This window comes from Sciurus carolinensis, chromosome 1 (assembly GCF_902686445.1).
Source record: "Sciurus carolinensis chromosome 1, mSciCar1.2, whole genome shotgun sequence".
Classification (NCBI taxonomy): domain Eukaryota; kingdom Metazoa; phylum Chordata; class Mammalia; order Rodentia; family Sciuridae; genus Sciurus; species Sciurus carolinensis.
In genome coordinates, this window is record NC_062213.1 from 60,662,192 (window position 1) to 60,678,163 (window position 15,972).

General features: G+C 37.0%; 1 pseudogene; it reads left to right on the forward strand.

Moving 5' to 3' along the window:
• The first annotated feature begins 936 nt into the window (after positions 1-936).
• On the forward strand, positions 937-2,701 carry LOC124958866 (heat shock cognate 71 kDa protein-like; annotated as a pseudogene).
• Positions 2,702-15,972: the final 13,271 nt, after the last annotated feature.

Below are 15,972 nucleotides of genomic sequence, written 5' to 3' on the forward strand. Positions count from 1 at the left end.
AGAGAGTATAAGCAATAATAATTTTGTCCTCCATTCATTGATTTCTTTAAAAAAAATTATTGAGCATCTCCTCAGATGGTAAGCACTTGGTTTTAAGATTTCCTACTGCTGTGTTGACACCAATTCTCTCATATTTGTGTGACATGTAAGCTAATAATTTTCTGCTTCAGCAATCATTAGGAAAATTTTCAAGTTCTGTTTATTATTGAGAAAAGAACAGCAGGAATCAGCTTATTATGAAGAATGTCCAAATAAATATCATTCGTGATTATTTTCTTTGGGGAAAATAAGCCTAAACATAATTTAGTTTAAAATTCCTGCTTTTAAAAATTTTGATTATATCACTAAGAACCAGTAATGGAACTGTTTTGATTTCTGGTCATAAATTCAAAATTTAAAGAAAAAGTGAGAAAGCAATAGAATTTATGAATAAATATTCTAATCACAAAATAGATAATTTTCAGAGGAATCACAAATGTCTAAAGCTGGCACAAGAAGTAGAATGTTTGAATAATAAAGTGTTTTGGGAAAAACAGATTATTACCCCAAATTCCTACTCTGTCCCTAGAAAAGTACCCTGAGTCAGTATGATTTTGATTAGAATTCTTTCAGACTTTCACATTCTATTTAAAATTATCCACAGATAGGGTAATTTAGGAGAAAATAATAGGGAAAAATGTGATTTTCTGAAGAAGTATATAAAGCAAACATAACCCTGAGAAAATATTATAAAAACACCTTTAAATATATTGAGAAGAAAGAAAAGCAAGGAAAAGTAGAAATATTTAAAACAATAGGTCAGCTCATTGAACGCAGTGGCAGCTTTTGAGATTTGCATTGTTTCTTTGCAAGTAGATTATGGCCTACATATACGGAACCATGTCTAAGGGACCTTGCAGTTGGCATTGATCTTGGCATCACCTCTCTTGGGTGGGTATCTTTCAGCATGGAAAAGTGGAGATAATTGTCAAAGATGAGGGGAACCAAATTATCCCAAGCTATGTTGCCTTCACCGACTCACCAATTCATCAGCCATGCTGCAAAGAATCAGGTTGCAATGAACCCACCAACACAGTTTTTGATGCCCAATGTCTGATAGAACAGAGATTTGATGATGCTGTTGTCTAGTCTGATATGAAGCACTGGTCCTTTAGAATGGTGAATGATGCAGTCAAGCCCAAAGTCCATGTAGAATAGAAGGGAGAGACATAAAGTTTCTATCCAGAGGAGGTGTCTTTTATGGTCTTGACAAAGATAAAGGAAATTGCAGAGGCCTACTTTGGGAAGACTGTTACCATTGCTGTGGTCACAGTGCCAACTTATTTCAATGACTCAGTGTCAGGCAACCAAAGATCCTGGAACCATTGCCAGTCTCAATGTACTTAGGATAATCAATGAGCCAACTGCCACTGCTATTGCTTATGGTTTAGACAAAAAGGTTGGAGCTGAAAGAAATGTACTGATTTTTGATGTAGGATGTAGCACTACTGAGGATGGAATCTTCAAGATCAAATCCACAGTTGGAGATGCCCACTTAGGTGGAGAAGACCCTGATAACCATATGGTTAATCATTTTATCACTGAGTTCAAGCGCAAGCATAAAAAGGATGTCAATGAGAGCAAAAGAGCTGTCGGACATCTTGGTATTGCATGTGAAAGAGATAAGCATACCCTCTTTTCCAGGACTCAGGCCAGTATTGAGATTGATTCTCTATAAAGGAATCAACTTCTATACCTCTATTACTCATGCTCTATTTGAAGAGTTGAATGTTGACCTGTTCCATGGCACCCTCCATCCTGTACAAAAAGCTCATTGAGATGCCAAACTAGACAAGTGACAGATCCATGATATTGTACTGGTGGGTGGTTCTACTCATATCTCCAAGATTCAGAAGCTTCTTCAGGACTCCTTCAATGTCCAGGCATCCATTTTATCTGGAGATAAGTCTGAAAAATATTGAACTTTTGGATGTCACTCCTCTTTCCCTTGGTATTGGAACTGCTGGTGGAGTCATGACTGTCCTCATCAGGTGCAATACCACCATTCCTACCAAGCAGACACTGACCTTCATGACCTACCCTGACAACCAGCCTGGTGTGCTCATTCAGATATATGAAGGTGAGCATGCCATAGCCTAGGATAACAACCTGCTTGGCAGGTTTGAACTCAGAGGCATACCTCCTGTACCTCGTGGTGTTCTTCAGATTGAAGCCACTTTTGATACTGATGCCAACGAGAACCTCAATGTCTCTGCTGTAGACAAGAATACAGGAAAAGAGAACAAGGTTACCATCACTAACGACAAAGTTCATTTGAGCAAGGAGGATATTGAGCACATTCTCCAGAAAACTGAAAAGTACAGAGCTGAAGATGAAAAGCAGAGGGACAAAGTGTTATCCAAGAATTTACTGGAGTCCTAAGCATTCAACATGAAAACAACTGTTGGAGAAGAGAAACTTCAAGATAAGATAAATGATGAGGACAAACAGAAGATTCTTGAAATGAAATCAACTGGCTGGATAAGAATCAGACTGCAGAGAAAGAAGAATTTGAACATCAGCCAAAAGAGCTGGAGAAGGTCTGCAACCCCCACATTACCAAGCTGTACCAGAATGCAGGAGGCATGTCAGAAGGAATGCCTGGGGGATTCCTGGTGGGGTAGCTCCTCCCTCTGGGTCCACCATTGAAGAGGTTGATTAAGCCAGCCCAAGCACAAATGTGACATTGTTCCACACAGTAAAATATGGAAGGGGCCAAATTTGTAGCAAATTCTGTGGCAGTTTTAAAGTTACTGCTATAGTAAATTACTGGGCATTCTCAATACTTGAATATGGAACATGTACACAGGGAAAGAAAATAACATTGCACTTTATAAGCACTGTACTGTAAGTAGAAAATGCAATGTTTTGAAAAAACTGTATTTAAATTGTCAAAGAAAACACAATAGGTCAAAATGATAATTTGAGACTTCAATTTCAAAATGAAATTTAGCAAATTGAATTAGGCAATACATTAAAATAATTGTTCAGAATGGTCAGGGAAGTTTTATTTTAAGGTCCCAAAGTGATTGAACATTGGGAAATATTTGGATATAGTTCATCACAAAATAAAATACACGAGAGATATTATATGGTAATCTTGATATTTTAAATAAATCTTCAAATTGATTTTAGAAAAGTTACTAATGCAGTAAGAATTAAAATGTGGTTAAGAAAATCCTATTTCAAACAAACTGTTACATCTATGTTTATAGGGTTTGAATTAGTGTCATTACCACCAAAATAAGTGTGATAATCAGGATATGATAAATGCTGTCACAAGCAGTCTTTCAAGTTTTGTGGCTCACCCAGTAAAAGTTACCATACAACAATTCCCTATGAGTGTTCTCAGCCCAGTAGTTTGGGTCTGAAAATCTCCACTAAGTGCAGACTCAATAATCAGACAGCTCCTTTTTTTGGCCTCAAATTCACTGGAATTGGAACATTTGGTCTCAAGCCTCAGTTGGGAAGAGAGAAAGAGTAAGGGATATCCCGTGGGAAGATTTTAAAGAACAGACTTTGAAATGATATGAATAATTTCTACTACATTCCTTCTAAACATAAGGCCCTACCTTTTAGCAAAGAAAGGTAGAAAATATCAGCTAGTTGTATACCAAGAAGGGGAAGAAAACTAGGTTCTCATAAATGTGTAGAAGTTTCTTCCTTGATAAGAAAATCTAGCCAAGACTTCCTTCTGTTACTATTTTGAATAATCATTCCAGTAATGCTAACTAAAACAATCACCTGATATAGACACAAATAATACACATATTGATAAAAGTAGGAAAAATTATAATTATTTATTATGACCCCAGATAAAAATAACAAACAAAAGTATTAGTAGCAGTTCAGAAAGGATACCAGTTGCAAAATGATTATAGAAAATCCAATAGGTTTTTTTTTTTTTTTTTTTTTTGTACAACAATATCAGTTAAATAGCATAAGGAAAACATTTAGGGATACACATAAAAAGAAATATGTGAATCCTACAGGAATAAGCCATCAAAATTATAAAACTACCTAAGAGAAACCTTGAATCAGTAGAGAAATATCTTCCGACACAGAAATATTCCATATAGTAAAAAGCTCTATTTCTCCTTAAAAAAATAAAATTATAAATTTAATGCAATTTCCAAGGAAAATCTCATGATAATTTTGTTTAAATTTCCTGAAATTGTCCTAGAGTTCTTGTGAAATGAATAAATAGGGTTTTGAGAAATGTTCGTCATATCAAACAGTATTTATTATAAAGCTATAATATTCCAGACAATGTATTAGGGATGCCAAAGAGCAGAAGAAAAATATTTTTAGAAATACTAATTCTAGGGGTGGGGATGTACCTCAGTTGGTAGAGTGTTTGCCTAGGATGCACAAAACCCTGGGTTCAGTCCCCAGCACCACAGAAAACAAACAAAAAAACAAAAAACTAATGCTAAAGTAATGGTAAAGTGTGAGAATGATGCCTCTCATAATTATATGATGAACATGCAGGATAAAGCAGGGAAAGTTTCAGGCTGGGAACATAACTTGCCTACTAGCATGCATGAAGCCCAGGGTTCAATCCCTATACACACAAACACACACGGAAATAAATTGGAAAAAAAATCTCTTTTTTAATAAATATTTTTCATTTTTAGAAAATACTTTAGTAGGGTCAATTCACAATTTTACATAATATGTCAAAATATATTGCATATTAATAGATGAATTAAAGATACAAAGATGATAAAAGTACCATTTACTATTATGTATTGGGGAAGTTATTTTTAAGAACAATGTCAAAAGAAAATTCATCCACACAATTCTGTTTTAAAATTCTGCAAATATGGAGGTTTCAAGATGGCAGACTAGAGGGTGGTTGCATTTCATGTTGCTCCAGGACTCAGGATACAAAAGAGGAGATAGTGAGAGACTTGGGACAAACTCAAAGCCGCTGGGTGAGTTTCTCCCATTGGGGAGGTGTCCTGGATGGGGCAGTAGACCCAGAAGGCAGGGAACTTTGTGAAGTAGAGTTATCCAGCTAGACGTCCCTCCCCCCGCTGGAGCAGTGAATTCAGGAAACTGGGATCATCGTAGAGGTGGCTGCTCAGCACAGCGCCTGGACTCGGAGCAACCACTGGGGCTCCAGGCAGCTGCCTAGAGGAGGAGCTACGAGGCAAGCTGTTTAGACTCAGAGCGACCGCTCCTGAACACCAGGGGGCTGCCTGGAGGAAGAGGAGGAGCGTGGCGGGTCGCTTGGACTAGGAGTGACTGCATCAGAGCTCTGGGTGGCTGCTCAGAGGAGGAGGCGAGTGGTGAGTTGTATGGACTCAAAGCGACCACTCCTGAACACCGGTGGCATGCTCGGAGGAGGAGCGTGGTGGGTCGCTTGGTCTTGGAGCAACCGCTCCTGAACACCTAGGGGGCTACCCCGAGGAGGAGGAGGAACGGGGCGGGTCACTTGGACTCGGAGTGACTGCCTAGGGCTACGGGGGGTTGGCAGGAGAAGGAGTCGCAAAGTGAGTTGCTTAGACTCCTAGTAATCCCCTCGGAACACTGGGCAGCTGTCCGGAGGAACAGGCGTGTGGCGAGTCGCTGGGACTCGGAGCGACTGTACAGGGCTCCAGGTGGCTGCTCAGAGGAGGGGCCGCATAGCCAGGTGATTAGGTGCAGAGCAGGGTACCAGGACCTAGGCGGCTTCTTGGCGGAAGAGCCGCACAGAGACACGCTTAGGGCAGAGCGAAGTTTCCAGGACTGCGGGCAGATTCAATGAGGAGAGGCAGCCTAAGGAGACTCGTCTGCGAAGGGTGAGGCTCCCAGGCCCAGGAGGTAGGTCCAGGCCCAGGAGGTAGGTCCATGTTGCAGAGGAAGGCAGCCCAGCCCAGGCAGTAGTTGTAGATTGAGGGGAAGCTCTAGGAGGGGAACTGACCAGTGAGACCTCCCCACCGGGTGAGTCTTCCATGCTGGGTGAGGTTTTCCCACAAGGACGGTAAAACCAGAGACACAGGCAAAAACAGGCCTTGCCTCAGCCCGCAGCCTAGTTCCCCTTTGGATGACCATTGGTCAACAAGTGGAGGCACCTCTGCCCACTAGCAGGGAATATACACCACCTGAGGGTCACCACCCCTAGAGAGGCAGCTTCCTTGGGGAGCACCGCATTATCAACTTCCTCCAAGACTTCAGGCTACCGAAGGATAAGAGGGGATATACTAGCAATCTTCAGGGACATTATAAGTCAATAGAGGAAATCTACAATATCTTAATGGTCCACTGATTCCTGAACAATATGAGAAAACAAGGGAAGAAAATGCCCCAAATTTAGATGTTACATCAATAAAATCCAACGACAGCATGTCAGAAGAAATGTCAGAAAGGGAATTCAGAATGTACATAATTAAAATGATCAGGGAAGCAAACAATGAGATGAAAGAGCAAATGCAGGCATTCAATGATGAGATGAAAGAGCAAATGCAGGCATTGAATGATCACACCAATCAACAGTTAAAAGAGCAAATACAGGAAGCAAAAGACCATTTCAATAAAGAGTTAGAGATATTGAAAAAAAAAACCAAACAGAAATCCTTGAAATGAAGGAAACAATAAACCAAATTAAGAACTCCATAGAAAGCACAACCAATAGGATAGAACACCTGGAAGACAGAACCTCAGATATTGAAGACAAAATATTTAACCTCGAATACAAAGTTGAACAAACAGAAAAGATGGTAAGAAATCATGAACAGAATCTCCAAGAACTATGGGATATCATGAAAAGGCCAAATTTAAGAATTATTGGGATTGAGGAAGGCTTAGAGAAACAAACCAAAGGAATGAACAATCTATTCAATGAAATAATATCAGAAAATTTCCCAAATCTGGAGAATGAAATGGAAAATCAAGTTCAAGAGGCTTATAGGACTCCAAATACACAAAATTACAACAGACCCACACCAAGGCACATTATTATGAAAATACCGAACATACAAAATAAAGACAGAATTTTAAAGGCTGTGAGAGAAAAGAACCAAATTACTTTCAGGGGGAAACCAATACAGATATTAGCAGATTTTCAATCCAGACCCTAAAAGCTAGAAGGGCCTGGAACAACATTTTTCAAGCTCTGAAAGAAAATGGATGCCAACCAAGAATCTTATACGCAGCAAAACTTACCTTCAAATTTGATGATGAAATAAAATCCTTCCATGATAAACAAAAGCTAAAAGAATTTACAAAAAGAAAGCCAGCATTACAGAACATTCTCAGCAAAATATTCCATGAGGAAGAGATAAAAAATAAAGAAGCAAATCAGCAAAGGGAGGAATTATCCTAAAGGAACTGTCAAATAAAGGAGGAACCAAGGTGTGTCAAAAAAATAAATAAATAAATAAAATTTAAAAAATGAACCAAATAACCAGGAATACAAATCATATCTCAATAATAACCCTGAATGTTAATGGCCTGAATTCGTCAATCAAAAGACATAGACTGGCAGATTGGATTAAAAAGAAAGATCCAACAATATGTTGCTTACAAGAGACTCACCTCATAGAAAGAGATACCCAAAGACTAAAGGTGAAAGGATGGGGAAAAACATACCATGCACAGGGACTCAGCAAAAAAGCTGGAGTATCCATCCTCATTTCAGATAATGTGAACTTCAAGCCAAAGTTAGTCAGAAGGGATAAAGAAGGACATTTCATACTGCTTAAGGGAACCATAAATCAGCAAGATATAACAATCATAAACATCTATGCCCCAAACAGTGGCTCATCCATGTATGTCAAACAAATCCTTCTCAATTTTAGAAACCAAATAGACCATAACACAATAATACTAGGTGATTTTAACACACCTCTCTCACCACTGGACAGATCTTCCAAACAAAAATTGAACAAAGAAACCATAGATCTCAATAATGCAATCAATAATTTAGACTTAACAGACATTTATAGAATATACCATCCAACCAAGAGCGAATACACTTTCTTCTCAGCAGCACATGGATCCTTCTCTAAAATAGACCATATATTATGCCACAAAGCTAATATTAGCAAATACAAGAAGATAGAGACACTACCTTGTATTCTATCAGATCATAATGGATTGAAGTTAGAAATAAATGAGAGATTAAAAAACAGAAACTACTCCAACACCTGCAGATTGAACAATATGCTATTATATGATGAATGGATAACAGAAGATATTAGGAAGGAAATTAAAAAATTCTTAGAGGTAAATGAGAACAAAGAAACATCATATCAAAATCTCTGGGACACTATGAAAGCAGTACTCAGAGGAAAATTTATTTCATGGAGCGCATTCAATAAAAGAAGTAAAACTCAACAAATAAACGACCTAACACTACAGCTCAAAGTCCTAGAAAAAGAAGAACAGACCAACACCAAAAGTAGTAGAAGACAGGAAATGGTTAAACTCAGAGCTGAAATCAATGAAATTGAAACAAAAGAAACAATACAAAAAATTGACAAAATAAATAGTTGGTTCTTCAAAAAAATAAACAAAATTGATAAACCCTTGGCCACACTAAGAAAGAGAAGACGAGAGAAAACCCAAATCACTAAAATTCAGAATCAACAAGGAAATATCACAACAGACAAGACTGAAATACAAAACATAATACAAAACATAATTAGAAGCTATTTTGAAAATCTATACTCCAACAAAATAGAAAATTTCGAAGACATCAACAAGTTTCTAGAGACATATGAATTGCCTAAACTAAAGGAGGAGGACATACACAATTTAAATAGACCAATTTCAAGTAATGAAATAGAAGAAGTCATCAAAACCTACCAACAAAGAAAAGTCCAGGACCAGATGGGCTCTCAGCCGAGTTCTACAAAACCTTTAAAGAAGAGTTCATTCCAATACTTTTCAAATATTCCATGAAATAGAAGAGGAGGGAACCCTTCCAAACTCATTCTATGAAGCCAATATCACCCTGATACGTAAACCAGACAGAGACACATCGAGGAAAGAAAATTTTAGACCAATATCCTTAATGAACATCGACACAAAAATTCTCAATAAAATTTTAGCAAATCGCATACAAAAACATATTAAAAAGATAGTGCACCATGATCAAGTGGGTTTCATCCCAGGGATGCAAGGTTGGTTCAACATCAGGAAATCAATAAATGTAATTCACCATATCAACAGACTTAAAGTCAAGAATCACATGATTATTTCAATAGATGCAGAAAAAGCATTTGATAAAATACAGCACCCCTTCATGTTCTAAACACTAGAAAAAATAGGGATAGTGGGAACATCCTTAACATTGTAAAGGCCATCTATGCTCAGCCCATGGCTAATATCATTCTAAATGGTGAAAAACTGAAAGTATTCCCCCTAAAATCTGGAACAAGGCAGGGATGCCCTCTTTCACCACTTCTATTCAATATCGTCCTTGAAATTCTAGCCAGAGCAATTAGACAGACCAAAGAAATTAAAGGGATATGAATAGGCAAAGAAGAACTCAAACTATCCCTATTTGCTGATGATATGATTATATACTTAGAGGAACCAGGAAATTCCACCAGAAAACTTTTAGAACGCATTAGTGAATTCAGTAAAGTAGCGGGATATAAGATCAATGCTCATAAATCTAAAACATTTTTATACATAAGTGATGAATCTTAAGAAAGAGAAGTTAGGAAAACTACCCCATTCACAATAGCTTCGAAAAAAATAAAATACTTGGGAATCAATCTCACAAAAGAGGTGAAAGACCTCTACAGTGAGAACTACAGAACACTAAAGAAAGAAATTAAAGAAAACCTTAGAAGATGGAAAGATCTCCCATGTTCTTGGATAGATAGAATTAATATTGTCAAAATGGCCATACTAACAAAAGTTCTATACAGATTCAATGCAATTCCAATTAAAATCCCAATGATGTACCTCATAGAAATAGAACAAGCAATCATGAAATTCATCTGGAAGAATAAGAAACCAGAATAGTTAAAGCAATCCTTCGCAGGAAAAAATGAAGCTGGGGGTATTGCAATACCAGAACTTCAACTCTACTACAAAGCAATAGTAACAAAAACGGCATGGTATTGGTACCAAAATAGACAGGTAGATCAATGGTACAGAATAGAGGACACGGACACAAATCCAAATAAATACAATTTTCTCATACTATACAAAGGGGCCAAAAATATGCAATGGAGAAAAGACAGCCTATTCAACAAATGGTGCTGGGAGAATTGGAAATCCATATGCAACAGAATGAAACTAAACCCATATCTCTCACCATGCATGAAACTAAACTCAAAATGGATTAAGGACCTCAGAATCAGACCAGAGACCCTGCAGATTATAGAAGAAAAAGTAGGTCCAGATCTTCAACATGTCGGCTTAGGACCAGACTTCCTCAACAGGACTCCCATAGCACAAGAAATAAAAGCAAGAATCAATAACTGGGATAGATTCAAACTAAAAAGCTTTCTCTCAGCAAAGGAAACTATCAGCAATGCGAAGAAAGAGCCTACAGAGTGGGAGAAAATCTTTGCCAATCATACTTCAGATAGAGCACTAATCTCCAGAATATAAAGAACTCAAATCACTCAACATCAAGAATACAAATAACCCAATCAACAAATGGGCTAAGGAAATGAACAGACGCTTCACAGAATAAGACCTACAAGCAATCAAGAAACATATGGAAAAATGTTCAGCATCTGTAGTAATAAGAGAAATGCAAATCAAAACCACCCTAAGATTCCATCTCACCCCAATTAGAATGGCGAGTATCAAGAATACAAGCAACAACAGGTGTTGGCGAGGATGTGGGGAGAAAGGTACACTCATACATTGCTGGTGGGGCTGCAAATGAGTGCAGCCACTCTGGAAAGCAGTGTGGAGATTCCTTAGAAAACTTGGAATGGAACCACCATTTGACCCAGGTATCCCACTCCTTGGCCTATACCCAAAGGACTTACAATCAGCATACTACAGAGATACAGCCACATCAATGTTCATAGCTGCTCGATTCACAATAGCCAGAGTGTGGAACCAACCTAGATGCCCTTCAATCGATGAATGGATGAAGAAATTGTGACATATATATACAATGGAATATTATTCAGCCATAAAGAATGATAAAATTATGGCATTTGCAGGCAAATGGATGAAATTGGAGAATATCATGCTAAGTGAGATAAGCCAATCTCAAAAAACCAAAGAAAGAATGATCTCGCTGATAAGTGGATGAATGCACATAATGGGGCGTGGGAGGGGTTAGTTTTAGGGTTAGAGTTAGGGTTAGGGACGGGGGCAAGAATGGAGGAAGGAAGGACTGTATAGAGGGAAAAGAGGGGTGGGAGGGGTGGGGGGGAGGGAAAAATTAACAGAATGAATCAAACAACATTACACTATGTAAATTTATGAGTACACAAATGGTATGCCTTCCTCCATGTACAAACAGAGAAACAACATGTATCCCATTTGTTTATAATAAAAAAAAAGAAATGAGTGATTTAGGCTCCAAGATAGAAAAGAATAATTTCACGTTGGTTTCACCATTACTGTTTTTCCATGTAACTGTCTTTTAAGTTTCAAGAGAAAGCATTTTTGACAAACTCCTCATTTATTTCCTGAAAATTCTGTTTTGCAATAGCTTCCTCCTCATTGAATTAATGGCATCCATGATTGAAGGGTGTAGTGAATTCCTGTAATTTTATGTTTCCTCAGCATCCATTTTGAATGCAAGTTTAATAATGTCCTCATACCAACAGTAGGGCTCAGTCACCCTCCTCACAGTTTCCAGTTCTGTGCCACACAAGATGACTCAGTCTGGTGTTTGCGATTGGAACTTAGAGGCATCTTTCCTGCCTAACAGACTCCTACCCTATGCCCATTCATAGACTTTCCCTCTCTACCCTCTTTCTTTCTCTCTGCCTGACTCCTTATTCCTGCCTCGTGTGACCTGGGGACAGAGGACTGTCCTCCCAAGTTATTATGCCCTTGTTGCCCAGGATTTGTAAGTAAAAATCTTTAAATTTTTTTCCTATTCCGATGGTGTACTGAATTTGGACCTTACATCTGAAGACAGAGAGGCTACCCTAGACTAGGTTTTTCTCCAATGCCAGAGAGAACACAAGTTCAGGTTTCCAGCTTCAGAGTTAGCGTCAGGGACTCAAACACAGATAGGACAAGACCCATAGGGTATAAGAAGTTTCCCAGGTAAGGGACTGTTTGCTCACAGACTGGACAATTAACATTAGGTTGGCCCCCAGGTAAAGAAGTATGCTGTGGAAGGCACACCATTAATACCCATGTCCAGCTTCCTTTCATTCCCCTTTAGGGCAGGCTTGCTACCTCTCTGTTACTAAAACCCCCATTTAGCTGGAGACTCTCAAAACATAGGAACTATTAAATGAGGTCTGAAACAGCAGTTCAACTTTTGTTCCAATTATATTGCTTTTTAGTTCATAGTCAGATAATTTAAAATCATGATATATAAAGGTGAATTTTTTTCAATCCAGGCAAATTCTGAAATAAAGCAGAAAAGCCAGGGAGCTTCTCAGTCATTTGACAGAGTTCCAAATAAGAAGAATGACTTTATGACATTCATCAGTAAGTGGATGGAACTAGAGATAACCATGCTAAGTGAAATAAGCCAATCCCCCAAAACCAAAGGTCTAATATTCTCTCTGATATATGGATGCTAACAATTATAAATATATATTCCCCAAACTATGGAGCATCTGTATACATCAAACAAACCCTTCTCAATTTCAAGAATAAAATGGACCACAACACAATAACATCAGGTCACATTAACACATCTCTTTCACCACTGGATAGATCTTCCAAACAAAAATTAAACAAAGAAACTATAGAACTAATTAAAACAATTAATGATTTAGACTTAATGATATACAGAGAGTATTTTATCTATCATTGAGCAAATACACTTTCTTCACAGTAGCACATGAATCCTTCTCTAAAATAGACCATATGTTATGCCACAAAGCAATTCTTAGCAAATACAAAAAAAAAAAAAAAATAGAAATACTACCCTACAGTCTATCAGATCATAATGGAAGGAAATTATAAATCAATGATAAAATAAAAATAGAAGCTATCCCAACACCTGGAGACTATAAACAACATGCCATTGAATGACAAATGGATAACCAAAGAAATCAGGGAGGAAATAAAAAAAAATTCTTAGAGGTAAATGTGAATACCAATGCAACATATCAAAATCTCTTGGACAGGAATAAAGAGTTAGGAAATACTAAAACAAAGTGATGTCAGAGGATAAATACTTCCTTTTGCTAATGTCTTTCCATAAGAGATAGTAGCAGAATTGGCATATCCACTGTGCTTTATGTAAGCTTCTCTTATTATACCTTGTTTTCTCAGCTGCTAATAGGTATATGCACATATGCTGATAAATTTGCTCAGGGAACTCAAACTCTGGAGTCCAGCAGCCCTGATTTTGGTCAAAATTCTGGCAATTCCTAGTTGGTCCAGGACACAAACACACCCCCAACATCCATGGAAACTCAAGTCCTTCATTTGAAATGATATAAGCCATATTACCTCTGCACATCCTCCCATATATTTTAAACCATCTCTAGATTATTTATAATAGTACTACAAGGTGAATGCTGTGTAAAAAGTTGTAATGTTGTGTTTTTTAGGAAATAATGATGAGGAAAATCTGTACATGTTCAATATGGATGCAATTTTCTTAAAATGCATTTTCAGTTCTCAACTGGTTGAACCTGCAAATGTGGAATATAGACCTCCTCACCAACCTGTGGGTAGCCAACTATGCCTATTTTGATGAGGTTGTGGTAGGAATTAGATAAATTGTATGAAGTACTTAGCATAGTACCTGACATTAAAAAAGAGCTCAATAAATTGTGGTTGTTATTATTAAAAAAAAATCTCTGGGACACTCTAAAGGCATTGCTAAGAGGAAAGTTCATTGCATTGAGTTCATTTATTAAAAGAATAAAAAGTCAACAAATAAATGACCTGACATAACATTACATCACAAACTCTAGAAAATGAAGAACAAATCAATACCGAAAGCAGTAGAAGACAGGAAATAATTAAAATCAGAGCTGAAGTCAATGGAGGTGAAACAAAAGAAACAATTGAAAAAAATCAGTGAAACAAAAAGTTGGTTCTTTGAAAAAAATAAATAAAATTGATAAATAGCTACACTAATAAAGAGAGAGAGAAAACTCAAATTACTAAAATTCATGATGAAAAAGGAAATATTACAACCGACACTACTAAAATACAGAAGATAATTAGAAACTGTCTGGAAAATTTATACCCAAATAAAATAGAAAGTCTCAAAGACAATGACAAATTACTAGTGATGTATAATCTCTATCCAAATGGAATTGGGAAGATATACACAATTTAAACAGATCAATTTCAAGCAATGAAATAGAAGATGCCATTAAAAGCCCACCAACCAAGAAAAGCCCAGGACCTTAGCTGAGTTCTATAAGACCTTCAAAGAAGAATTAATATCAATACTCCTCAATTATTCCATAGAATAGAATAGAATAGAGTTTGGAGGAAACCCTTCCAAACTCATTCTATGAGGCTAGTATCACCCTGATACCAAAACCAGACAAAGACATATCAAGGAAAGAAAACTTCTTACCAATTCCCTGATGAACAGACACAAAAATTCTGGCAAATTGCATACAAAAATATATTAAAAATATAGTGCACCACAATCCAGCAGGGTTCATTCCAGGGATACGAGGTTTGTTCAACAGAGAGAAATCAATAAAAGTAATTCATTACTTCAATAGGCATAAAGACAAGAATCGTATGATCACCTCAATAGATACAGAAAAAGCATTTGACAAAATACAGCATCATGTTCAAACCATTAGAAAAACCAGGGATAATAGGAACAAGTACCTCAATATTGTAAAAGCTATCTATGCTAAGCCCAAGGCCAACATCATTCTAAATGAGAAAAAATGAAAGCATTCCCTTTAAAAACTGGAACAAGACAGTGACTAAAGCCCTCTTTCTCCACTTCTACTCAACATAGTCTCTAAACTCTAGCCAGACCAATCAGACAGACAAAAGAAATTAAAGGGATACAAATAGAAAAAGAAGAACTCAAATTATCAGTATTTGCTGATGACATGATTCTATATTTAGAAGATCTAAAAAATTCCACTAGAAAACTTCTAGAACTAATAAGTGAGTTCAGCAAAGTAGCAGGTTATAAAATCAATACCCTTAAATCAAATTCATTTCTATATATCAGTGAAGAATCCACTGCAAGAGAAATTAGGATAAGCACCCCATTCACAGTAGCCTCAAAAAAATTAAAATATTTGGTAATCAATCTAACAAAAGAGGTGAAAGTCCTCTATAATGAAAACTATAGAACTCTAAAGAAAGAAATTGAAGAAGACCTTAGAAGATGGAAAGATCTCCTATGCTCTTGGATAAGCAGAATTAGTATTGTCAAAATGGCCATATGATAAAAAGCATTATATAGATTTTAATTCAATTCCTATTAAAATCCCAATTATACTTTTCATAGAACTAGAAAAAGCAATCGTGAGATTCATTTGGAAAAATAAGAGACCCAGAATAGCCAAGGCAGTCCTTAGCAAAAAGAGTGAAGCAGGATGCATCACAATACCAGACTTTAAATTATACTACAGAACAATAGTAACAAAACTGGCATGATACTGGCAACAAAAATAGACATGTGGGCCAATGGTACAGAACAAAAGACACAGAGACAAACCCACATACATACAGTTATCTCATACTAGACAAAGGCACAAAAACATACATTGAAGAAAAGATACCTATTCAACAAATGATGGTGGGAAAACTGAAAATTCATATGTAGCAAAATGAAATTAAACCTCTATCTCTCACCCTGCATGAAACTAAATTCAAAGTGAATCAAAGACT